Source organism: Castor canadensis, chromosome 7 (assembly GCF_047511655.1).
Source record: "Castor canadensis chromosome 7, mCasCan1.hap1v2, whole genome shotgun sequence".
In the NCBI taxonomy this organism is placed as follows: Eukaryota; Metazoa; Chordata; class Mammalia; order Rodentia; family Castoridae; genus Castor; species Castor canadensis.
Genome location: NC_133392.1, coordinates 89,463,092 through 89,488,798, shown reverse-complemented (window position 1 = coordinate 89,488,798; position 25,707 = coordinate 89,463,092). Strand labels below are relative to the sequence as shown.

The 25,707-nt window shown below is 37.8% G+C and overlaps 1 pseudogene; it reads left to right on the top strand.

Annotated features, from left to right (window-relative positions):
• The first annotated feature begins 1,965 nt into the window (after positions 1-1,965).
• Positions 1,966-25,707, top strand: part of LOC109674677 (calcium-activated chloride channel regulator 4-like) — a 34,654-nt pseudogene continuing 10,912 nt past the window's right edge.

The window sequence follows — 25,707 nt, the reverse complement described above, 5'->3', positions numbered from 1 at the left end:
TTGAGGGGGTGGGTGAGAGAGGGAGGGGGCGGAGTGGGTGGTAAGAGAGGGGGTGGGGGCAGGGAGGAGAAATGACCCAAGTGTTGTATGCACATATGAATAATAAAACAATAAAAAAAATACCTTGCAAAGATTTTTCTCCAATTTTGTGGGTCGCGTAATGATTCTGATAATAGTTTCCTTTGATTTGCAGAAGCTTTTTAACATCATGCATCCATTTGGCAATCTTACTCTTATTTCCTGAGAAAGTGGAGTCCTATTCAGAAAGTAATTGCCTACACCTATATTTCAGTGTTTTGTTTTGGTAGTTTCAAAGTTTCAGGTCTCACATTAGGATCTCGATCCACCTTGAATTGATTTTTTACATGGTGGAAGAGACAGTCTCTCATTCCTGTAGTCATGCTTTTTGAGTTCCTCAGATTTTCTTCCTCTTCACTATCATTAGTGTTTTTTACTATGAGGTTGTTGATCTTTGAAGGTATCTTGTTGCCTCATAGGGTTTTTCTCATGTTTCTTGTGTGTCTGCACTGAAATATGCACATTTGAGTCCAAATCATTGGTTGGAAGTTTTAACCACCTGTCATCGTGCAATCGAAGTGTTCTCAGTGCTAGGCAGGACTGTGTAGTGGCAGGGTTGTGGTGTATTTTCTCACTACTGGACAGCGGATAGCTCTGCAGTTAAACGTTTATCCTCACACTCAGGGAACAAGGCCTGAGGCCCAGCACCACTCAGAAAAAGGGAAACTTGTACATAGGTTGGTATTACCCTTGGGTTGAAGGCAGGACTGATCAAGGTCAATTCTGTGTTACTTTCACCTTAGAATTGTCCCTTCTTTGTGTACTGTAAGCCACTTCTAGCTACTTGGAGCTAGAAAATTGCATTATTATGGAGTGATTAAATCCCTGGTTCTGAAATAGAATGCAGGTTCAGATCCTGACTCTGATATTCATGAGCTGTGAGGTTGTGGCAAGTTTTAAATAATTTCTTATTACATAAAAGAATATACGTACTTACCTTAAAGAGCAGCACTGAGGATTAAGTGAGAGAATCTGTGCCCTGGTAACCACTAAGTACTCACTAGTAATATTATTCACTCTGCCTCATTAGTAACCAGCAAAGTACCAGGTGTTTCTTATATGCTTATATGAAAACAAATTCCATTCATTCTTACTAGACAGGATTTTTTTATTTTACTCTAGTAATTTGACTTTACCAAATCTTCTTAAATTTTCTTCTTTAAATCTTTAACTTGGGTTTCAAAGTCAACTTGCCTCATTCGATTGTCTTATATTCTCTTCCATTATTTATAAAATTATTCTTTGTGTGTGTGTGTGGTACTGGGGTTTGAACTCAGAACCTTCACCTGCCCTATTTTTGTGAAGGGTTTGGCTTCAAACCAAGATCCTCCTGATTTCTGCCTCTTGAGTAGCTAGGATTATAGGTGTGAGCCATCAGTGTCTGGCCTATATAATTAGTCTTTAGAGGACAAATAATCTAGGTAACAATTTAAATTGCTCTGTAAAATGAGGAACAATATTAGAATTATTAGGTCTCCTCATTTTGTCATGACTTTATTAATTTTTACATCCCACAATATGGAAAATATATAAAGAATGTGAACATATTTAAGAAATTAACCGAAATTAGGGTAGGGGCGTGAATCAAGTGGTAGAGTACTTGCCTAGCAAGCACAAGGCCCCAAGTTTAAACCCCAATACCACCAGAAAAAATGTTTCATAAGAGGAAAATGTTCAGTGCACTTCATATTGCTTCTTGATCACTTTTACAATAACATACAATAAAACTATTATATAACCTGAAGTCACATATTTTCCCTATGTGTAACACTGACCTTTATACAGTCAACATCTCATAATCAATCAACTATGATGATTTTTAGGAATATATATATCTGGAGAGAGACGAGGTGAAAGGAAAGTCTTTTGAGCAGCTAGAGAGGAACAATGGGGTTATTTCAAGGTTTAGTTTTCCTCTTACTCCTCTACCTGCTACAGGGGTCAAACAGTTCCTTTGTTAAGCTGAATGATAATGGTTATGAAGATGTTATCATTGCTATTGATCCTGGTGTGCCAGAAGATGAAAACATAATTGAACAACTTAAGGTAAGGAAAATGAAATTTTTTCTGGTTGAATTATAGAAAAGAAAACAACATTGATTGTGAATAATTCTTATGCAAATTTCTAAGTACTGGAGGAAGTTTAAAAGCAGGGGGTTTGTAGTGAGGACAATGCTGGAGAGGGTCAAGGGAGATGGAAGCTCTAGATGGGGTTCCATCCAATCTCACCACAAGACCAAAGACAAGGCACTGGGCCTCTCTGGTCCTCAATTTCCTCGTCTGTAAGTTGCCATTTGGACTCAAATGCTCTTTAAATAATTATTCATTGAATACATATGGCATACTGGAGCAGAGAGTAGTAAATGAATAAAAAAAGCCTCTGGCCTCATGGAGTGTGCATTCTTTTCAGAGATGTAATTAGTAAAAATAAACCTGCAGAACAGGTGGTAGGTTGCTGGAGCACACAGAACCAGGAAAGAGGTACAGAGTGTGGTGAATGGCTAGGATAAAGGGAGATGTGAGTAACTGTTTGATGTAGGATAGTCGGGGAAGACCTTGCTGATGGTGTGACATCCAGAGATGAATGTGAGTGAGGGAAAAGCTCATTGAAACCCTGAGACACAGGAACAGCCTAGAGGGGAGAACAGCTTGATGTGATCAAGGAAACACCAGTGAATGGGCAAATGGATGCAGGCTAGAGGAAGCTGGAAGAGGTATTAGGGCGCAGACCACTGGAAAGACTTTGGCTCTCACTGTGAGTGTGCTGAGAATCCCTGCAGTGTTCAGAGCAGAGAGGAATGTGCTCCTGTGTGTGTTCTGGTCTCTCTGACTGCAGTGTGGAGGAAATGGTGGAGGGCTTGCACTTGCCACACATCCTGTATAAATGCTGTTGCAGAATAGAGGTGTAGAAAGAATCAGGTGGGAAGTTTTAGCCAGTGACAGTGATGGTGACAAGGACAGGGAGGTCATGTGTGATTCTGAACATGTTTTGAGATTGTCAGACGATACTTTCTGATGGTCTGGATGAGAGTGTAGGGGAAGAAGGAAGGAAATACTGAGTCAAGGAAGACTTCAAGTCTTTTACCTGAACACTTGAAAGGATGGAATTACATGCAGCATCCTTTCTAGTTCATTCCATCCTCATGCCAGCCATAAAGATAACTAGTGTAGCAATGTCCATTAAAGGAGGATAGGAAACTGAGCTTCAGAGAATTAAATAAATCAACCAAGATCTGTAACTCAGAAAGTGCTAACATCAGTGTTGGAATCAAGCAAATGACTCCAAAGTCCAGATAGATATTCACATTACTCAATCCCTTTAGTCACCAAGATAACACAGTTGCCTTTTGAGGCAACAGGATAGAAGACTGAGAAGCCTTTCCATGTGCAGGATAAAGTGAGTTTGGGATAGACAGTGGCAGAGATGGAATTACAGGAGAGACCCTGCTTATTAGTCAGTTGCTTTTGTATTAACAATGAAAGGTGGGAAATGACTGGCATGAGCGCCTACTTGGCCATTCTCACAGATTTTTTCCTTTGATTCAGGAAATAGTGACTACTGCATCTACTTATCTGTTCGAAGCCACACAAAAAAGATTTTTTTTCAAAAATGTATCTGTATTAATTCCTGAGAGTTGGGAGGACAGTCTTCAATACAAGAGGCCCACATATGAGAGCTACACACATGTAAGTTGTCAGCATCATCTCTGACAAAAAGAATATCTTCTGATGCTCTCTGGTCTTGTCACAAATTGTGTAAGAATCTCTAAAAGTTTTCATTTCCATTATTGATTAAAACAATCATTTTAAACATTCACAGGCTGATGTTAGAGTTGCACCACCCACCATTTCAGGCAGAGATGAACCATACACCAGGCAGTTCACAGAATGTGAAGAAAAAGCAGAATACATTCATTTCACCCATGATTTTGTTTTGGGGAAAAAGCTAAATGAATATGGACCACCAGGTAAGAGATTTGGTTAAAACATCTAACTTTGCAATAAGCAGGTCGGTTCTCAGGATGAGAGAGCAGGCTTTGGAAAAGAAGTCTCTAGGTTTGAATCCCAGATCTTCTATTTATTAGAAGTGTGACCTGAAAGAAGTGCCCTACCCTCCTTCTGTGTATTCCTGGCCTAATGGTGAATAGACAAGTTTATACATTGTAGAATTTTTGTGAACATTAATTCAGATAATACAGTATGTACAGTGTCTTCAGAAATTTATAAAGAAAGGAGAAATAGTAAATGTTTTCTAAAGCCATACTTTTAGGTTTTAATGCTCCAGTTCTCCACAGGTGAATATTAACCAATCATAGCCAGCACCATGGAAACTAGACCTGTAGCAAGCTGGAAAGAGCCATGATGCCAGTTGCTGGTCAGGAGAAAACATTCATAGGCTGCTTGTTGCTGACATTATTATTCGAACTACTTGGCTATACCAGATGAATTTATTTAAGATTGATCATTTGTATCTATTAAAAGTGAAACTACAGCCAGGTGCCAGTGGCTCATCCCTGTAATTCTAGCTACTTGGGAGTCTGTGATCAGGAGGATCATGATTTGAGGTCAGCGCAGACAGGGAGTTCTCAAGATTCCATCTCAGCCAATAGCTGGGCATGGTGGTGCACTCCTTTCATCCTAAACCACATGGGAGGCTGAGATCAAGGGGATCCTGGTTCCAGTCCCAGCCCAGGCAAAAAGTTTGCAAGACCTTATCTCCACAGAAAAAGGCTGGGATTTGTGTCATTTACCTGTCATCCCAGATACTGTGGGAAGCTTAAAACAGGAGGACTGCAGTCCAGATAGACATAAGCAAAGTAAGACCCTGTCTCCAAAATAAGCAGAGCAAAAGGGCTGCAGGTGTAACTAAAGTGGTAGAGCACCTGCCTAGCAAATGCAAAGCCCTCAGTTCAAACTCCAGTACCGACACACACACACACAAACACACACACACACAAACACAAACACACAATAGCAATTTCATCTAGATTGATCTAAATGTTAAGAACAATTTTCCAAATGAATGTGCTTTACCCAGATTATTTAAAGAAAATGAAAGTTATTGTTAAAGGATGGCCCAATTCATGTCACTATTCAAAGAAACGTCTCATGAATCCTCATACAAACCTCTCCATTGCCTGTCCATTGAGCATTCACTAACTCTCTTGTCTTCCAGCACTCAGCCAGTCCTAGTCATTATCTGGACTGCTTTCCCTACTCCAATCTTAAAAGCTCCATCACCCCCCACATCCCAGTGTTACCTGTTCCTCATATATTATCCTAACCAGATGTCCCTCATGTTCTCCTTGTCTGCTTGATCCATTCCACCCTCCCCACTGTACTTCCTTTCTAGCAGGCATAACCAATGAAGTCAGTCACTTCAACCCAAGTACAAATGGCTTGATTCCCCCCTCTCTTGTCCATAGCTTTCAGTCAACTTACTAAATCTTTAGTTCTGATTGACCCAGCCAGTCTCTTTGGCTCCTGTTATATGTGTAAGAAAATTATAATATTAATTCACATCACTACAAATACAGTTTCCAAGCTCAGTGGAACCTTCAATGCTTTTCAACAATATTTTTACTTGGCTTATCTGAGCACCCTTTCTCATTTCCCATAGAAGCTTTCTAAAATTTCTACCATTTTTCTCAAGATCTCTAGCCACTCTTTTTACTCTCACTACCATCAATTGACAAGTGTCTTCATTGAGCAAATAGAAGTCCCCACCCTTATCTAAACTTACATTTATCTCTATCTTTTTTTACCCAGAAAACCTCAAACCAGCTGCCATAGAACAGGAAGATTTCTCTTCAAGCCAATAGCTCCATCTGAGCTCTTGTCTTTCCATATCCCACACCTCAGCCTCAGCCCCAGCCTTATTTGTTACTGAGACAGTGAGACAGGTTCCACCCTTATTCCCAGACAGATTTTCATTTCATAGTGGTGTGGGGTGTGTGTGTGTCTGTGTGTGTGTGTGAAAAACTCACATTCTGCAAACCATGTCCTAACACAGGTTTTAGAAAAATAAGATGAACAAGTGAGCCCTCAAGATCTATGCAAATTTGTGGTAACAAAGATTACAATAACAAAGGAAAATTGATACTTGGAAAGTTCATTTGGGCCACCCAGGCAGGAACTCCAGGTTCTGCCTGGAGGCTGCCATAGCAGACATTAAAGTGTGTGCACACACGTGCACACAAATGCATACACAGAATAGAAATTCCATTACAAATAACAACAGACAGCCCAACTGATATGAGAATGGAGATGGAGTGGAATTCTGAGTCACAGGGACTGCTTTTAAGGTGGGTGGGTGCTGGGGCAACCTGAGGAGGGGGCAAGTATGACAGTGGACCTGTTTATGAAGACAGCCACAGGTGCAGGCAGTTTTCATTTTTTAAACATTTCGCCAAACTCCTGTTCTAGTAGCTGATATTGGGCTGTTCCCTTCCATACTGAAAATTATAACTCTATTCCTAGTCACCTGGTTTCATTTGTCCAGGAAATCTTAAGCCAATAATTTAAAAGTTAAATATATAAAGGGATAACTTGGGATCTTGTTAAAATTCAAATTCTGATCCAGTAGGTTTAAGCTGGGCCTGAGATTTGCATTTGCAATGAGCTCCAGGTGATGTGGATGTTGCTGGTCCAGGACCATGCTTTGAGAGGCAGGACTTCTACCTGACACTACTGTTTCCCCATGTGTAAGATCTCATATGAGGTCATTTGCACACTGAAGCATTCATTGTAACAAAAAAAAAATCCAAGTTATATCTAGTATCCTCTCCATTTCTGTCTCTTCTGAAGTTTTCCCCAATTTTGTCACTAAAAGTTCTGCTGTTCCTTCTTTCTGCATCTAAAGGTGTGGATTCATCCGTATTCTGATACACACCCTGAAATACTTAAAGTAATATTGTAATCTAATTCCCTCTCTCAAAACTTCTCCAAAATAATGACTATATCTTACACATCTTTATATTTCTTAATATCTGGTATTGTAGTTAATATATAATTAAAATTTATTGTTTCAGTTGGGCACATAGAATGTATCTATAATCCTAGCTGGTCAGGAGGTAGAGATGGGGAGGATTGCAGTTCAAGGCCAGCCCTGGAAAAAAGTAAGGGAGACCCTGTCTCAACCAGTAAAATGGGGAATGGGGGCACATGCCTGTCATCCCAGCTATGCCTGAATTCTAAATAGAAGAGTGTGGTCTAGGCATAAATGAGAGACCTTACGCTGAAAATATCTAAAGCAAAATGTGTTGGGGGTTGGCTCAAGTGGTAAAAGTACCTCTAGTAAATGCAAAGCCCTGAGCTCAAGCTTCAGCACTGCCACAATTTTTTTTTCTGTTTCATATAATTAATCCTTCATGTATCAGAAGTGAATCACTTCCTTTACACATCCACACAATTTTATATGGTCTGTAATAGTGCTTCCCAATCTTTATTTCAGTATCACCCCCTCAAGAGCATTTATGGACATGTGTTTTATTATTCCTAACTGCATACCTTTGTATTTTAACACAACACAATTACTGTTGATAGGGTTCATGTTTGGAAAGCCATAAACCATCACAGTATGTAAGACTTTTTGCCCCTGCTCCCATGACCAAAACCCAAATCTTAGTCGTCTTTGACTATTGTATATATTCCAGAGATATTCTTTAACATGTGGGATAAAAAGAGAATACACTATACATTGTCTTTTAATACAGTAGCCTCATCTCATAAGTAAATCTAAATGTTGAGAGTTAGGGATACCTAAATCTAAATACTTTTTGTATTTAAAGGAATACCTTCTTTAAAAAAACATTTTCTTTTTGAGATATGTAGCCCTGGCTGGTCTGGAACTTCTGACTCTCCCGCCTCTTCTTCCAAGGTCCTGGGATTACAGGTGTGTGCCATTCAAATTTTTAAGATACTAAGTTTGTCAGTTGAATTATGACATCTTTGAAAATGCTTTCCCACAGGTAGACTGCTTGTGCACGAGTGGGCCCATCTCCGCTGGGGAGTGTTTGATGAGTACAATGAAGACCAGCCTTTCTACAGCGCTAAGTCAAAGAAAATTGAAGCAACAAGGCATGACTATCTGTCTCTCCTAGGTTACCTCGAGCTTTTAGCTGGTCTTATTTTCCTTGCTTTGACTTCTTTCAAATGATAATTGTGTATTTTTGTCCCAATGAAGATAATAGATGTTTTATGACAAAACTGCTTTTAAGATTTTAGAAAATTATTCTTAAAGCAGCTGATTGCATATATAAAATTTAATAAATTTAATAGTTAACATTTTGTGGGGAATTTGAAATATTATACCTCTCTGCCAAGGGTGCCAGAATTCATTGGACTAAACTTGTACACTATGTAGATGAACTTACTATAGGTGGAAGACCATAAAACATCCATATTCCATAAAATGAACAAAACTGGTTATATACTGCTAACGTGAGCTAAGTAGGATATCAAGCAACTTCAACAACTCAACTAGGAACTTCTCAGAGATTTTAAAATGTCATTAAAAAAATCAAACTAGCATCACAGCTGTTCATAGAGGATCCTCTTGAGACTGAGGTCAAGTAAGCAAAATTGTTGGAGGGGAATACATTCAAAATTGGGTGCCATTATTAAGGCATTATCACTTGTGGCTCAAGTGATAAAACACTTGCCTAAAATTGGGTGGAGGCAGCCTCATCAATGTTACAGGTCCTGCTGGGGCTACAGACGTTGTCACAAATTGAAAGGTAAACTGAAAAGCACATGATTTCCATGAAGGCCCTTCCTCTGCCCACTGTAGTTTTCAGGGATGCATGTTTAAAATGCTACATGGACCACAATGGTGTATGTCATAAATGGTGTTTCTTCTGCAGAATATTCATCGAGACTGTTCATAAACATAGCATCCTTATGTTCGCCAGGTTTGCAGCCAACAGGAACACAAATATATTTAAAAGACTCCTTACATACTCAGTGAAATCCAGTCATTGCTTCCGGAATTTGAACTGGAAGCCTCTGGAAAAAATGAGATATATTCACATTCAGCCTGTGCTCAGTAATCACTGCCACCCATGACCAATGCTAAAAATGCCACCATCACTCCTTATTCTACTGTCCTTCTCGACAGCACCTCATTCTTGGTTCCCAGTGGCATTTCCCTTTGAATAAAAATGCTTCTCATATTTTCAAAACAAATCTGCACAAACCTTCAAGCTACTTAAAGAAAATGATTTCACAAGTTCCCTCATCCAGGTGTGCCTGCACTGCAGTTTCCACCACAAAACCAGCAAGAGAGATGGCCAAGCAAGAAACCAGCAGCTTCAATCCCAGCAGAGAATTCAGCCATTATGTATATCTTAGGATCACATTTAAATTTTCCCAGTATACTTTCTTGGGGAAAAAAAGATAATACTTGGATTAGATCTCTCAACCTTTGCTGTCAGCATAGAAAGTACATGGTACACACAGAAAGGCATCTTGACATAAAGATTATCATGAAGAGAACCATTTAAGATGTTTTAAAGTGTTAAGAACAAGGTTGTTGACTCAAAGACTGTCACCTATTTTCAGGTGTTCCACAGGTATCTCTGGTCTAAACAGAGTTTACACATGCCAAGGAGGCAGCTATGTATTTAGAACATGCAGAACTAATTCTACCACGAAACTGTATGAAAAAGACTGTCAGTTCTTCCCTGATGAACTTCAAACAGAAAAGGCTTCCATAATGTTTATGCAAAGTATTGATTCGGTAAGTATGCCAACTATTGCCAACAGAATTTATGACCAAGGTTATAGCTGATTTTATTCACTTTTTAATTTTATTATTAGTTATTATTATTATTATTATTATTACTGTGCTAGAGACTGAAGCAAGGTCTTTTCATATGGCAGACAAAGAATCCATCCACTAGACTACATCCCCACCCCTGACATATCTGATCTTAAAATAGCTGTCTAGGTGAAATGAGGATTCAATATATTAATAGAGAGTTCTTTGAACATTGGCTGACAAATGGTAAACACTCAACTAGTGTTATCTATTATTATAATACTCTTACAATAAATCTACTTTAATTATAATATTAATTGTCATTATATTTTATTCAATAAAAGCATATTTTCAGGACATTTTAGTTTTTTCAGGATTGTAGTAAGGATTTTAATGCATAGTACAGTAACATTATTTTTTCATTTTGTTAACCTTTTAGGTAGTTGAATTCTGTAATGAAAAAAACCATAACCAGGAAGCTCCAAGTCTACAAAACATAAAATGTGGTTACAGAAGTAAATGGGAGGTAATCAGCAATTCTGAGGATTTTAAAAATTCCCCACCTATGGAAACATCGCCCCCTCCACCTGTCTTCTCATTGCTGAGGCCCAGAGAAAGAACTGTGTGCTTGGTTCTTGATAAATCTGGAAGCATGTCTGTAAGTACATGGGACCATTTTTTCCTGGACATAGCAACGGGGGTAACAGGATACTAAGAACACACTAACCTCTACCTGTACCTGGCTTGTTCCAGCTTGCATGGTGGCATAAAGTACCATCACTTGTGACCTCAATAATCTCCAATAAAATAAAGTGGAGAAAGAAAGAAAGAAATATGTCAGTAGAGTTAAGAAGATCTAACTTAAGAATGTCGTTTTACTGTTTCTAAAACATGGATGATTGACCAAGGAGACCTCTAAGTTTGTTTACTGGGAAGATCAAAACTAGAGATTGAAATATGAAACTGCTTTTAACCCTTTTACTGAAAATACTTATGAGACAAGAGCAGAGAATGATTCAGATTAATGAAATGCACCACAAGAACACAGGACTTCACAGAGGACAACAAAGTGCTGGATCACAACCCACACAATGGTTGAGGAAATGTTCCCGATTGAGAGATGGGCAGCCTGCCCTCCACAGGGTGCTGGTAGATCCAGTATAAAGGCAAAGCAAAATAGTGAAGAGTTCTCCGATATGGGGACATACAAGTGTTTCACTATGAGAGGGTTTAGGAATTCAAAAAGAAATTTGGGGTTCTGGGTAGGTACCACTTATGAGTGTGCTGATAGGGACTGGAGAAGACAAATACAAAAAGAGGTACACATATGTCCTGGGCAATCAACTAGGAAGACGGATATGAGTCCTGATGGGTTGCCTAAGAGTCAGTTCCAGTTAACTCACTGGTGGAGAAGGGGTGGGGAAAGGTTAGGAGAAGAAGAGAAAATGGGTCAATAAGGACTGGGACTGGATTTCTCAGAATTTAGCTACAGTTCATGCAAATTTCACTAATCACCTGACTATTGCCCAGTAAATTGGGCAATTTCGAATGTGGTTGGAGTTCAAGATAGTTTGGTTGATTTGTGAGCTCTGAGGTGCGATTTCATCTTAAGACAACAGGCACAAAGGATCTCAGGAGTAATTAGAGATGTTCTAAGATGTGAATCATCACCCCTAATTCCAACTCAATCTCTTCCCTAACTTGCACCTCTAACTGGCGCCAGGAATGAGCTCTAGGTAAAAGCTTACTAAATTGTATGTATCCCATAATAAACATAACCATATTTTTCAGATTTATCAATTGAAAAAATGATAATCACTTTCTTCAATAACACAGTTAACATCTATAGAAAATTCCTACCAATACATTTTATGTGCTCATTTGTGTGATCTGCTATTATCGTCCAGCTGAAAATCACCTGGTTGTTTTCTCATCCTTTTTTATTCAGCTTAGTGACCGCCTCAACCAAATGAATCAAGCAGCAAAATATTTCCTGCTGCAGACTGTTGAAAATGGATCCTGGGTAGGGATGGTTCACTTTGATAGTACTGCCAGTATTAAAAGTGAACTAATCCAAATAAAAGGCAACACTGAACGAAACACGCTGCTGGAAAGCTTACCTCCAGTAGCTGGTGGAGGAACTTCCATCTGTAAAGGAATTCAAGCTGCATTTCAGGTGAAAATCATGCTGCAAATTTTTTTTGTTTTTAGGACATTTTAATGTGAAGTGCTACTGTGGATTCTTGCTACATAATTTAAAATAATTAAAAGTAAGGGACACAGGACACAGCACATAGAAAAAGTTCACTTGATTTTGAGTACATCAGCATAATATTGAGGAAATTGTGAGGGAATAAATAAGCACAAAATGCACTAGATTATAAGGACAATGAAGTCAGGGACCTTACTCTTTTGTAACTGTACAATGGCTGGTGCTATAATAAGCATGGTTGGATACAAAAGCCATCAACTGTTGAGGCAGTGAAGCAAGTTACACAGTGTGATCCCCTTTGGGCCAGTTCTCCTTTCAGCTTAGGTGACATTCAGGCAAGGCAAACTGACCTGTAGGTATGAACGTCAATGGAGCACAGGCGGTCATAAGTAGAGCAAGCCTCGTGAGCAAGAATGTGATCTTTGACTTCACAGTAGCAGCTCTGGACTTTCTAGCTCTGCAAACTTACCGAACTTTTCAGTCCCTTAGGATTCTCTACACTTTATAAAGTGCAGGAAATTGGAAAGAATACCACAGGATTATCATAAGGATTAAGTGAAGTGTCAGACTCACATACTTAGAACAATAATTTCTATATTAAATCTTGAATTTTATCCAAACATTCAACTTGATGCATAACAATATCAGTTATGTCACTTTCTTGCATAGAAATCCTCTTTTCCACTCACAGTCTATAAAATTGTCTGTTTTTCTCAGTCTAATATTACTCAAAAGTTTCCTAAGCCTTAAGTTTCCTCTTATCTATATTTCTAGTCTTTTCCTCAGGTTCCCATCCTGACACTCTATGCTGCAAGCAATTTACTGCCCACATTGTTCTCCAAGCCCCCGCTGACTCTGTACTTTTACACCTGTAATTCTTCTGTTTAACATATTTTACTTCCCATCTTTATATGCTAAAATTTTACCAATTCTTCAAATTCCTCTCCCCTTTGTTTAGCTTTCTCTACCTCCCCTCAACTCTATTGAATCTCTCTCTTTTATGAATTACACGGATTGTAACCGGTTTGTAACGTGTAGGTCTGTGTTAAAAATCACAATTGTCGCTTATTTGTTTTGTGACCCTAAGTATGATTCTTGACCTCTCTCATCCTTCATTACCTCATGGGTAATGGGATAATAATGAAGACTAGCACATAAGGCTGTTCGTGTTTTCATTTCTTCAACATTTATTTACTTTCTGCTTGTTATGTGCCAAACAAATCTTCTTCCCTCGGTGGTGCATCTAATAAGGAGAATGAGAAAGACGGAGAACTGCTTTAGGTAGAGAGCCACTGAGGCCTTCTCTAAAAGACAACAACTAAAATCTGAAGGATAAGACAGAACCAACGGTTCCTATAGAACAGGGAACACAAAGTTCTTTGACACAGAGGTGGAAAAAAACTGAATGACTCTAAGAAATGGTAGGAGCTGTTGGCACTAGAAATGAACAAAGAGAGTATAAAATGTCCTTGGAGAAATAGACAATGACTGAATCTATCAAAGCATCAAACAAATACAAGAGGTTTGTAATTTTGCTTTAAGAACAACAGAAAGCTACTGAAGGGCTTGAAGAATCAGAGCTGATAATCAATTTATGTTTCTTTTTTTAATCTTTTTTTTATTTTTGTTTTATTATTCATATGTGCATATAACACTTGGGTCATTTCTCCCCCCTGTCCCCACCCCCTCCCTTACCACCCACGCCACCCCCTCTCTCTCCCCCCCATCCCCTCAATACCTGGCAGAAACTATTTTGCCCTTATTTCTAATTTTGTTGTAGAGAGAGTATAAGCAATAATAGGAAGAAACAAGGGTTTTTGCTGGTTGAGATAAGGATAGCTATACAGGGAGTTGACTCACATTAATTTCCAGTGCGTGTGTGTTACCTTCTAGGTTAATTCTTTTTGATCTAACCTTTTCTCTAGTTCCTGCTCCCCTTTTCCTATTGGCCTCAGTTGCTTTGAAGATATCTGCTTTAGTTTCTCTGCGTTAAGGGCAACAGATGCTAGCTGAATTTTTTAGGTGTCTTACCTATCCTCACACCTCCCTGGTGTGCTCTGGCTTTTATCATGTGCTCAAAGTCCAATCCCCTTGTTGTGTTTGCCCTTGATCTAATGTCCACATATGAGGCAGAACATACAATTTTTGGTCCTTTGGGCCAGGCTAACCTCACTCAGAATGATGTTCTCCAATTCCATCCATTTACCAGTGAATGATAACATTTTGTTCTTCTTCATGGCTGCATAAAATTCCATTATGTATAGATACCACATTTTCTTAATCCATTCGTCAGTGGTGGGGCATCTTGGCTGTTTCCATAACCTAGATATTGTGAATAGTGCTGCAAAAAACATGGGTGTGCAGGTGCCTCTGGAGTAACCTGTGTCACAGTCTTTTGGGTATATCCCCAAGAGTGGTATTGCTGGATCAAATGGTAGATCAATATTTAACTTTTTAAGTAGCCTCCAAATTTTTTTCCAGAGTGGTTGTACTAGTTTACATTTCCACCAGCAGTGTAACAGGGTTCCTTTTTCCCTGCATCCTCGCCAACACCTGTTGTTGGGGGTGTTGCTAATGATGGCTATTCTAACAGGGGTGAGGTGGAATCTTAGTGTGGTTTTAATTTGCATTTCCTTTATTGCTAGAGATGGTGAGCATTTTTTCATGTGTTTTTTGTCCATTTGAATTTCTTCCCTCAAGAAAGTTCTGTTTAGTTCACTTGCCCATTTCTTTATTGGTTCATTAGTTTTGGGAGAATTTAGTTTTTTAAGTTCCCTATATATTCTGGTTATCAGTCCTTTGTCTGATGTGTAGCTGGAAAATATTTTCTCCCACTCTGTGGGTATTCTCTTCAGTTTAGAGACCATTTCTTTTGATGAACAAAAGCTTTTTACTTTTATGAGGTCCTATTTATCTAGGCTATCTCTTAGTTGCTGTGCTTCTCGGGTTTCGTTGACAAAGTTCTTACCTATACCTACTAACTCCAGAGTAGTTCCTACTCTTTCCCTTATCAGCTTTAGAGTTTGTGGTCTTATATTAAGATCCTTGTTCCATTTTGAGTTATTATTGGTATAGGGTGATATACATGGATCTAGTTTCATTTTTTGCAGACTGCTAACCAGTTTTCCCAGCAGTTTTTGTTGAAGAGGCTGTCTTTTCTCTATCGTATATTTTTAGCTCCTTTGACAAAGACAAGTTGGTTATAGTTGTGTGGATTCATATCTGGGTCCTCTTTTCTGTTCCACTGGTCTTCATGTCTGTTTTTGTGTCAGTACCATGCTGTTTTTATCGTTATTGCTTTGTAATATAGTTTGGAGTCAGGTATGGTGATACCTCCAGCATTGCTCTTTTGACGGAGTATTGCCTTGGCTATTCGTGGCCTCTTGTGTTTCCATATAAATTTCACGGTAGATTTTTCAATCTCTTTAATGAATGTGATTGGAATTTTGATGGGAATTGCATTAAGCATGTAGATTACTTTTGGGAGTATCGACATTTTTACTATGTTGATTCTACCAATCCATGAGCATGGGAGATCTCTCCACTTTCTACAGTCTTCCTCAACCTCTTTCTTCAGAAGTTTATAGTTTTCCTTGGAGAGGTCTTTCACATCTTTTGTTAGGTTTACACCTAGGTATTTGATTTTTTTTGAGGCTATTGTAAATGGAATTTTTTTCATTCATTCTTCTTCAGTTTGCTCATTATTAGTGTAGAAATGCTAATGATTTTTCTATGTTGATTTTATATCCTGCTACCTTGCTGTAGCTATTGATGATATCTAGAAGCTTCATAGTAGAGTTTTTTGGGTCTTTAAGGTATAGGATCGTGTAATCTGCAAATAGGGATATTTTGAGAGTTTCTTTACCTATTTGTATTTCTTTTATTCCTTCTTCTTGCCTAGTTGCTCTGGCTAGGAATTCCAGTACTATGTTGAATAGGAGTGGAGATAGTGGGCATCCTTGTCTCATTCCTGATTTTAGTGGGAATGGTTTCAGTTTTTCTCCATTAAGTATAATGCTGACTGTAGGTTTGTCATATATAGGTTTTATAATGTTGAGGTACTTTCCTTCTACTCCTAGTTTTCTTAGAGCTTTTATCATGAAATGGTGTTGGATCTTATCAAAGGCTTTTTCTGCATCTATTGAGATGATCAAGTGGTTTTTGTCTTTGCTTCTGTTAATGTGGTTTATTACGTTTATTGATTTTCATATGTTGACCCACCCCTGCATTCCTGGGATGAAGCCCTTTTGCTCATGGTGAATAATCTTTTTGATGTGTTGTTGAATTTGGTTTGCCATTATTTTATTGAGGATTTTTGTGTCAATGTTCATTAAGGAGATTGGCCTATAGTTCTCCTTTTTGGAGGTGTCTTTGCCTGATTTTGGGATAAGTGTAATACTGGCTTCATAAAATGTGTTTGGCAGTTTTTCTTCCCTTTTTATTTTGTGGAACAGTTTAAGGAGGGTTGGTATCAGTTCTTCTTTAAAGGTCTGATAGAATTCAGCAGAGAATCCATCAGGTCCTCGACTTTTCTTTTTGGGGAGACTCTTGTTTGCTGCTTCAAATTCATTTTGTGTTATAGGTCTATTCAGGTGATTAATTTCCTCTTGGTTCAGTTTTGGATGATCATATGTATCTAGAAAACTGTCCATTTCTTTAAGATTTTCAAATTTATTTGAATATAGGTTCTTGAAGTAGTCTCTAATGATTTCCTGGACTTCCATGGTGTTTGTTGTTATCTCTCCTTTTGCATTCCTTATTCCACTAATTTGGGTTTTTTCTCTCCTCATTTTAGTCAGGATTGCCAGGGGTCTATCGATGTTGTTTATTTTTTCAAAGATCCAAGTTTTTGTTTCATTAATTTTTTGTATTTTTTTTTTTGGTTTCTATTTTGTTGATTTCAGCTCATATTTTTATTATTTCTCTCCTTCTATTTGTTTTGGGATTTGCTTGTTCTTGTTTTTCTAGGAGTTTGAGATTATCATTAGGTCATTGATTTGGGATCTTTCAGTCTTTTTAATATATGCTATAAACTTCCTCTCAGGACTGCCTTTACTGTGTCCCATAGGTCCCAGTAGGTTGTGTTTTCATTTTCATTGACTTCCAGGAATTTTTTAATTTCTTCTTTTATTTCATCAGTGATTAATTGTTCATGAAAAATGAGTTATTTAGTTTCCAGCTATTGCATGTTTTTTGTCTTTACTTTCATTGTTGAGTTCTAGTTTTACTGCATTGTTATCAGATAATATGCGCAGTATAATTTCTATTTTCTTATATTTGCTGCAGCTTGCTTTGTGCCCTAGGATATGATTTATTTTGGAGAAGGTTCCATGGGCTTCTGAGAAGAATGTATATTGTGTAGAAGTTGGATGAAATGTTCTGTAGACAACAACTAGGTCCATTTGATCTATTGTATATTTTAGATCTTGGATATCTTTATTGATTTTTTTGTTTGGATGACCTACCTATTGATGATAATGGGGTGTTAAAGTCTCCCACAACCACTGTGTTGGAGTTAATATATTGTTTTAGGTTTGCAGGGTATGTTTGATGAAATTGGGTGTGTTGACATTGGGTGAATACAGGTTGATAACTCTTATTTCCTTTTGGTCTATTTCCCCTTTTATTAGCATTGAATGTCCTTCTTTATCTCGTTTGATCAATGTAGGTTTGAAGTCTACTTTGTCAGAGATAAGTATTGCTACTCCTGCCTGTTTTCAGGGGCCATTGGCTTGGTAAATCTTCCAGCCTTTCATCCTAAGCCTATGCTTATTTCTGTTGCTGAGGTGGGTCTCCTATAAGCAACAAATTTTTGGATATTCCTTTTTAATCCATTTCCTCAAAGGTGCCTTTTGATGGGTGAATTAAGTCCATTAACATTAAGTGTTAGAACTGATATGTATGTGGTGATTCCTGTCATTTAGTTGTCTTAGTTGTTTGAAGGTTTGATTGTGTGTACCTAAGATGAGGTTACTCTCTATTTTCTTGCTTTTTCTTTTCCTATAGTTTGGTGCTGCCTGTCTTTTCATGGTTATGTTGGGTTTCACTTTCTGTGTGCAGAGTCCCTTGAAGAATCTTTTGTAATCGTGGCTTTGTGGTCACATATTGTTTTAGTTTCTGCTTATTATGGAAGAGTTTTATTGCTCTATCTATTTTGAATGATAGTTTTGCTGGGTAGAATATCCTGGGGTTGAAATTATTTTCATTCAGTGCCTGGAAGATCTCGCCCTACGCTCTTCTTTCTTTTAACGTTTCTGTTAAGAAGTCTGCTGTGATTTTGATGGGTTTACCATTGTATGTTATTTGTTTTTTCTCTCTTACAGCCTTCAATATTCTTTCCTTAGTTTCTGAACTTGTTGTTTTAATGATGATATGTCGTGAGGTAGTTCTATTTTGATCTGGTCTGTTTGGTGTCCTGGAGGCCTCTGGCATCTGTATGGTAATACCTTTCTCTAGATTTGGGAAATTTTCTGTTATTATTTTGTTGAATATATTATGCATTCCCTTCACTTGCACCTCTTCTCCTTCTTCAATGTCCATGATTCTCAAGTTTTGTCTTTTGATGGAGTTGGTGAGTTCTTGCATTTTCTTTTCACAGGTCTTGAGTTGTTTAATTAATAGTTCTTTGGTTTTTCCTTTAATTACCATTTCATCTTCAAGTTCTGAGATTCTGTGTTCTGTTTGTTCTATTCTGCTGGTTTGGCCTTCCATTTTGTTTTGCAGTTCTGTTTTGTTCTTTTTTCTAAGGTTTTCCATATCCTGGGTGGTTTCCTCTTTAATGTTGTCTATTTTTGTCTTGAGTTCATTTATCTTTTTATTCATCGTGTTCTCTGTTTCACTTTGTTGTTTATACAGTGCTTCTATGGTTTCCTTTATTTCTTCTTTTCCTTTTTCAAATTCTCTATTTTTGTTGTCTTAGAATTTCTTGAGTGTCTCCTGTACATTTTGGTTGACCCTATCCAGTATCATCTCTATAAAATTCTCATTGAGTACCTGTAGTATGTCTTCTTTTAAATTATTCTTGCAGGCTCCATTGGGTTCTTTGGCGTAGTTTATCTTCATTTTTTTGGAGTCTGGATCTTAGTATCTGTTTTCTTCATTTCCCTCTGGTACTATACTAATTTTTTGCTGTGGGGAAACTGGTTTCCCTGTTTTTTCTGTCTCCCTGTCATTGCCCTTGGTGTTGTTACTGTTCCTGTACTGTGTGCAATTAAGTATTTTCTAGCTTATAATAATAACAATGGTGATATTTAGAATGGAAGAGTGAGAGGACAGAAAGCAAAGAAGTTAAAGAAAAATGGCAAAACAAACCAACAAGTAGGAAAACACATAGCAAAGTATCAAAAAAAAAAGTTTCAAAGACATAAACAGGGAGCATTAGTGTACTAATCAACAGTAAGCTGAACAGGCATTAGAGAGACAGAGAGTTGATTGAAAACAAAAAATGAAAAGAATAAAGATAAGAATAAAAATAAAAAATAAGTAAATGAAAGAAAAAATATGTATATATATATAAATTAAATAAAATAAAACAATATGAAAAATAGAAAATAAAATTTAAAAAACCCTCCAAGTTCAAATGCAATGATGTTTCAGTCTTAATAATTTTGCTGTCCATCTCAGCCTCCAATCCTGGAGATGGTGCCTCAGATGTTGTTCTGTAGTTGTCTTATCAAAGGGGACGCATAAAGTAGAACAAAACTTGTCTTCCCAAGCCATCTGGGTGCGGGCCTCTGGCGGCCCGGGGGCCCTCCTGGTGTCTCTGTTTAACGTGAAGTGGAGATTCTCTGCACCAGCTGGAGGTGTGGAGGGGTCAAAGTTTTGCCTCTTCTCGGTGGTTTTGCCTGCAAGGTGTGTCTCCAGCGTCTCTCCAAGATTTCATTATCGGAGGCACGCTTTCTGCTTCCTCCCTCTAGCCGCCATCTTAGAATTCCTCTCAACTTATGTTTTAGGAAACTGATGTTGGTTGCTCCTGTAGTGAGCAAGAGTGGTGATTGGTAAAGAATTGGTGGAGTTGGACTTGTGTTAAATTGCATCATGTATAAAAGATTTAAATAATATATATAACAGTATATAAACAATACATATTATAAACATTCAGTAAATGGTGGACCTCTAATATTTTGTCATTTCTTTTCAACTTTATATTATTCTACCTACATATTCTTTTACATGTTATTTATGTCTTTGCTGCTCATCTCTACATCTCAGTCCTATTTGGTAGATAATGTTAAATTGAACTCAATTCTTTCCATGAATGCTGGAACCATGTAGCTCCTTTAATTCCACAGCTTAGTCACTGATACATTGTTCATTGTTCAGTGAATAAACTTAATTCAGAAAGTTGAGGGAAACAGAACTCTATTTCATCTTAGGATCTTTGTTTTGGACTCAAATGTGTAGAAGGAGCTATTTTTATTTGCTTTCAATGCATGTCAGAACATATATTACTCCATATTTATATTTATAAATAATAAGCAACTATTTGCATCCAACTGTTTTTACAGCTACACAAATCTTAACTCTCATGCCCAAAGCTACTGATAGTATGGCCTTTCTTTTCCTTTTGGCCTGGACTCAGTTTCCCAAAATAGAACTCAAAGAACCCAGTACAATTAAAACTATTATTAAAAATGAAATACAGTTGTTATCCTGGGCTGCTTTGTCTTTTTCTGCTGTTCCAGGTACTTAGATTTGGAACTCTATATTTCAAATGTGGTGCTTTACAGGAAAATGATTCAAGTTACAAATAGTACTCACTAAATATTATTCATGTAGTCTTTGAGCATCATTAATGTGCTTAGTTCTGTCCTCATTCTATTAAAAGTAAATTGAAAATATTATAATAAGGTCTCTGACCTAAACATGCATATAATTTAAACTACATTTTATTTATAAGCATAGTGAGTTATTTTCTAATTTGGAATCAATTACTTTTTATGTTGAGGTGGATTCTTAAGGCATCTGACTGTATGTACAACAGACTTTATACACTTCAGGCTTGTCAAAGCATAGTCTAGAAAAGGATACTTAATTTAACTTTGAGTACTTGACTGACCTTATTTTTTCAGAATGAGATGTCATTGCCATTTAGTCTAGGTGGGGTTTTCCAAAGCTCTGTCCCCATCTACTTTCATTTGAATAGATAGTATCTGTAATTGGGAGGCAGAAAAATATTACATAAAATTCCCAGGGATTGTTAATTGCAGATTCCATGATTTTAAAGCAGAGACTGTCTCTTCTATCATACCTACTTCTACCTATTTCCCCCATAATAGTTTCTAATTTCCTATTGTTACATTTGAACTAGTATGGTAATTGGGCTCTGAATTATGTTTGCAGGCAATTGAAAAGAAAAATTCCCAAAGAGATGGGTCTGAAATAGTGCTGCTAACTGATGGGGAGGAGCAGCACTGCCAGCGGGTGTGTTGAGACTGTGAAGCAAAGTGGGGTCATTATTCATCTTATTGCTTTGGGACCAGATGCTGATGAAGCAGTAACAGAGATGAGCGATATAACAGGTAAAGCATGACCTATATATTGCACACCTTTAATTACAATATGTAAATGTAGACCTTCACAACTCAACAACTTCTCTTGAGCTCCTGCTCTGCAGGTACTCTGCCAGGATTTGGAAACCAGAGTCAAACCTGCCCCAATCTCTTTTCTCATGGTGTTCAAAGTCCAGTTGTCTGGAGGAAAAATAAAATATAACCAGATGACATTCCTGCATTACTGAAATAATAAAGAATAAAGTTCTATGTGAGCAGAGGGAGCCACCAATTCCCCCAGGGTTGTATAGTGTGAGGGAAAGAAAGCATGAGAGACTAAGTGGTTTCTGAGCTGGGTCTCAAAAAAGGGTGCTGACAACAAGGGGGTTGGACTTTGATCACATATAAAGCAAGAGCACACAAGGGAGGTGTGAGGATAGGTAAGACACCCAAAAAACTAGATAGCATTTGTTGCACTCAATGCAGAGAAACTAAAGCAGATACTTTAAAAGAGAAGGGGACCAGGACTAGAGAAAAGGTTACTTTGAGAAGAATTAATTTAGAAGGTACCATACATGTACAGGAAAGCAATATGAGTCAACTCCCTGTATAGCTATCCTTATCTCAACTAGCAAAAACCCTTGGTCCTTCCTATTATTACTTATACTCTCTCCTCAACAAAATTAGATATAAGGGCAAAATAGTTTCTGCCTGGTAGCAAGGGGTTGGGGTGGGTAAGGGAGGGGGCAGGGGGAAGGGGGAAGAAATGACCCAAAAATTGTATGCACATATGAATAAAAGAAAAAAAAATTTAAAAAGGATGCTGAGATTGTATAGGAAGAGTGGAGGTGAGGAAAGATGATCAAGGCATAACCAAAAAATAATAAATGAAATGCAACAATGCAAACACATGGAGGGAATGGTGTCCCCCTGAGACCAGAGCATAGGCTGCCTTCTATCAGGCATGGGCTGTGAGTGGGAGAACATGAGCTCAGGCTGAAAAGAAACAGTGAATTTCTAGATAATCACTAACTATAGTAGCTGGTATTTGAGGCATACAGAAGTGATGAAAATGGGTTCCATATTTTTAATGCCTTCTTACACATAGTAGAAGATACACAATTTACATCATGGGTATTGAGTATTGTATCAAACTGGCTTTAATGGTACCACATATATATTTGCTTTTCAACACTTGGTTGTATAAACTCCATCATGTCAACGTATTTTCATGACCATTATCTAACTTATTTCTGCCCAAGTTGTGCCTTTTGGGGCTAGACCCCTGTTTCCCATTCTTCTTTCCCCTCAGTGCCAGCTACCATGAGGACACCTGGGGATACAGCACCCCTTTTGTCTTTCTCATTTTGTGTTTCTGATCCACTTTGTCTGGAAAAACCTGAAAGCCAACTTTGTTAGAATTATTTCTTAAATAAAAATGGAAAGGGTCTGTAATGTCTGTGAGCTTAAATATCAGGAATTACAACATCTTCTTTTATGGTCTGTGACTATCTGATGTATTTTTTTCTAGCTGAGGTTTCTGTTATAAATATAGATTATGTGTTATACTTATAATAATTTAAATTAGCATTTCAGAGTTCATCTTACAGCTCTCTGACACTGGTCTAGCTTAATAATACAAACCAAAACATTGATTTTCTTTAAAGTGATACCTTTTTCATTATTAACATGTGAAAAGTACTTATTTTCTAGAAAGCTACTAACTAATGTATTTATGTTTTAGGAGGAAAACATTTTCTTGCTACAGATGTAGCTGAACACAACGACCTCTTTGATGCTTTTGAGTCCCTTACGTCAGAAAATGCCGATCCCACCCAGAAGGCAGTTCAGGTCAGAGTTCCCACTCTTGGAGGTTTTATACTTGCCTTGAACATAAGTGAGAAAAAGAATTTGGTAGCTTTTGCTGAGGGAGTGCCTCCAGTGGTAGAGCACAGGCAGGAGACCTTGAGTTCAAACCCCAGTATCACCCCTCCCACAAAATTGATAGTTTTAAGTTTGAGTTCTCTATTTGCCTCAATGTAAATTTCTGATTAAAATTAAAATTTTAATCTAAAAACTACTCTTTTTTTTTTTAAGGAAGACAAAGCGTTTTTGCTAGTTTAGTTAAGGATACCTATACAAAAAGATTCCTGGCATTGCTTTCATGTACAAATATGTTACAACCCAGGTTGAATCATCTCTAACTGATCTTTTCATTGGTTCCTGATCCCCTGCTCATGATAACCTGGGTCACTTTAAGCTTTCTGTATTAAACCCTCTGGAGTGTGGACATCAAACACTTTCATGTTTTTGGGTTTTCTACCTATTCCCATACCTCCCATATATGTTCTCCCCTTGTCATGTGATCCAAGTTCAACCACATTGCTGTGTTTGACCTAGATTTAAAGTCCACATATGAGGGAGAACGTACGATTTTTGGTCTTCTGAGCCTGGCTGACCTCGCTCAGAATGATGTTCTCCAGTTCCATCCATTTACTTGCGAATGGTAAGATTTCATTCTTCTTCATGACTGAATAAAATTCTATTGTGTATAAATACAACATTTTCTTGATCCATTCATCAGTAGTGGGGCATCTTGGTTGTTTCCATAACTTAGCTATTGTGAATAGTGCTGCAATAAACATGGGTGTGCAGGTGCCTTTGGAGTAACCTGAGTCGCATTCCTTTGGGAATATCTCCAAGAGTGGGATTGCTGGACCATATGGCAGGTCTATGTTTAGATTTTTAAGAAGCCTCCAAATCTTTTTCCAGAGTGGTTGCACCAGCTTGCATTCTCACCAGCAGTATACGAGGGTTCTTTTTTCCCCACATCCTCGCAAACACTTGTTGTTGATGGTGTTTTTGATTTTGGCCATTCTAACAGGGGTGAGGTGGAATCTTAGTGTGGTTTTGATTTGCATTTCCTTTATTGCTAGAGATTGGAAGCATTTTTTCATGTGCTTTTTGGCCATTTGAATTTCTTCTTTTGAGAAAGTTCTGTTTAGTTCAGTTGCACATTTCTTAATTGGTTCATTGATTTTAGGAGACTTTACTTTCTTAAGTTCCCTGTATATTTTGGTTATCACTCCTTTGTCTGATGTGTAGTTTGCAAATATTTTCTCCCACTCTGTGCGTAGTCTCTTCAGTTTAGAGACCATTTCTTTTGTTGTGCAGAAGCTTTTTAATTTTATGAAGTCCCACTTGTCCATCCTTCCTCTTAGTTGCTGGGCTCCTGGGGTTCTATTAAGGAAGTTCTTGCCTATACCTATTAGCTCCAGAGTGTTTCCTGCTCCTTCCTGTAATAACTTCAGAGTTTTAGGTCTTACATTAAGGTCCTTGATCCATCTTGAGCTGATACTAGTACAGGGTGATAGACATGGATGTAGTTTCAGTTTCTTGCAGACAGATAACCACTTTTCCCAGCAACATTTGTTGAAGAGTCTGTCTTTTCTCCATCATATATTTTCAGTACCTTTGTCAAAAATGAGGTGTGTATAGTTGTGTGGACTCATATCCGGTCCTCTGTTCTGTTCCACTGGTCTTCATGTCTGTTTTTATGCCAGTACCATGCTGTTTTTATTGCTACTGCTTTGTAATATAGTTTGAAGTCCGTTATTATGATACCTCCAGCATTGCTCTTTTTACTGAGTATTGCCTTGGCTATTCGTGGTCTCTTGTGTTTCCAAATGAACTTTAGGGTAGATTTTTCAATCTCTGTTATGAAAGTTATTGGGATATTGATGGGAATTGCATTAAACATGTAAATTGCTCTTGGTAGTATAGCCATTTTTACTATGTTGATTCTACCAATCCATCAGCATGGGAGAACTTTCCATCTTCTGTAGTCTTCCTTGATCTCTTTCTTCAGGAGTTTGTAATTCTCCTTGTAGAGGCCATTCACATCCTTTGTTAAGTTTACTTCTAGGTATTTCATTTTTTTGAGGCTATTGTAAATGGAATTTTTTCCATATATTCCTTCAAGTTTGTTCATTGCTGTTGTATAGAAAAGCTAATGATTTCTGTAAGTTGATTTTGCATCCTGCCACCTTGCTATAGCTGTTTATTGTGTCTAAGAGTTTTGGGGTCAGGTATTGTGATACCTCCTGCATTGTTCTTTTGACTGAGTATTGCCTTGGCTATTTGTGGCTTCCTGTGTTTCCATATAA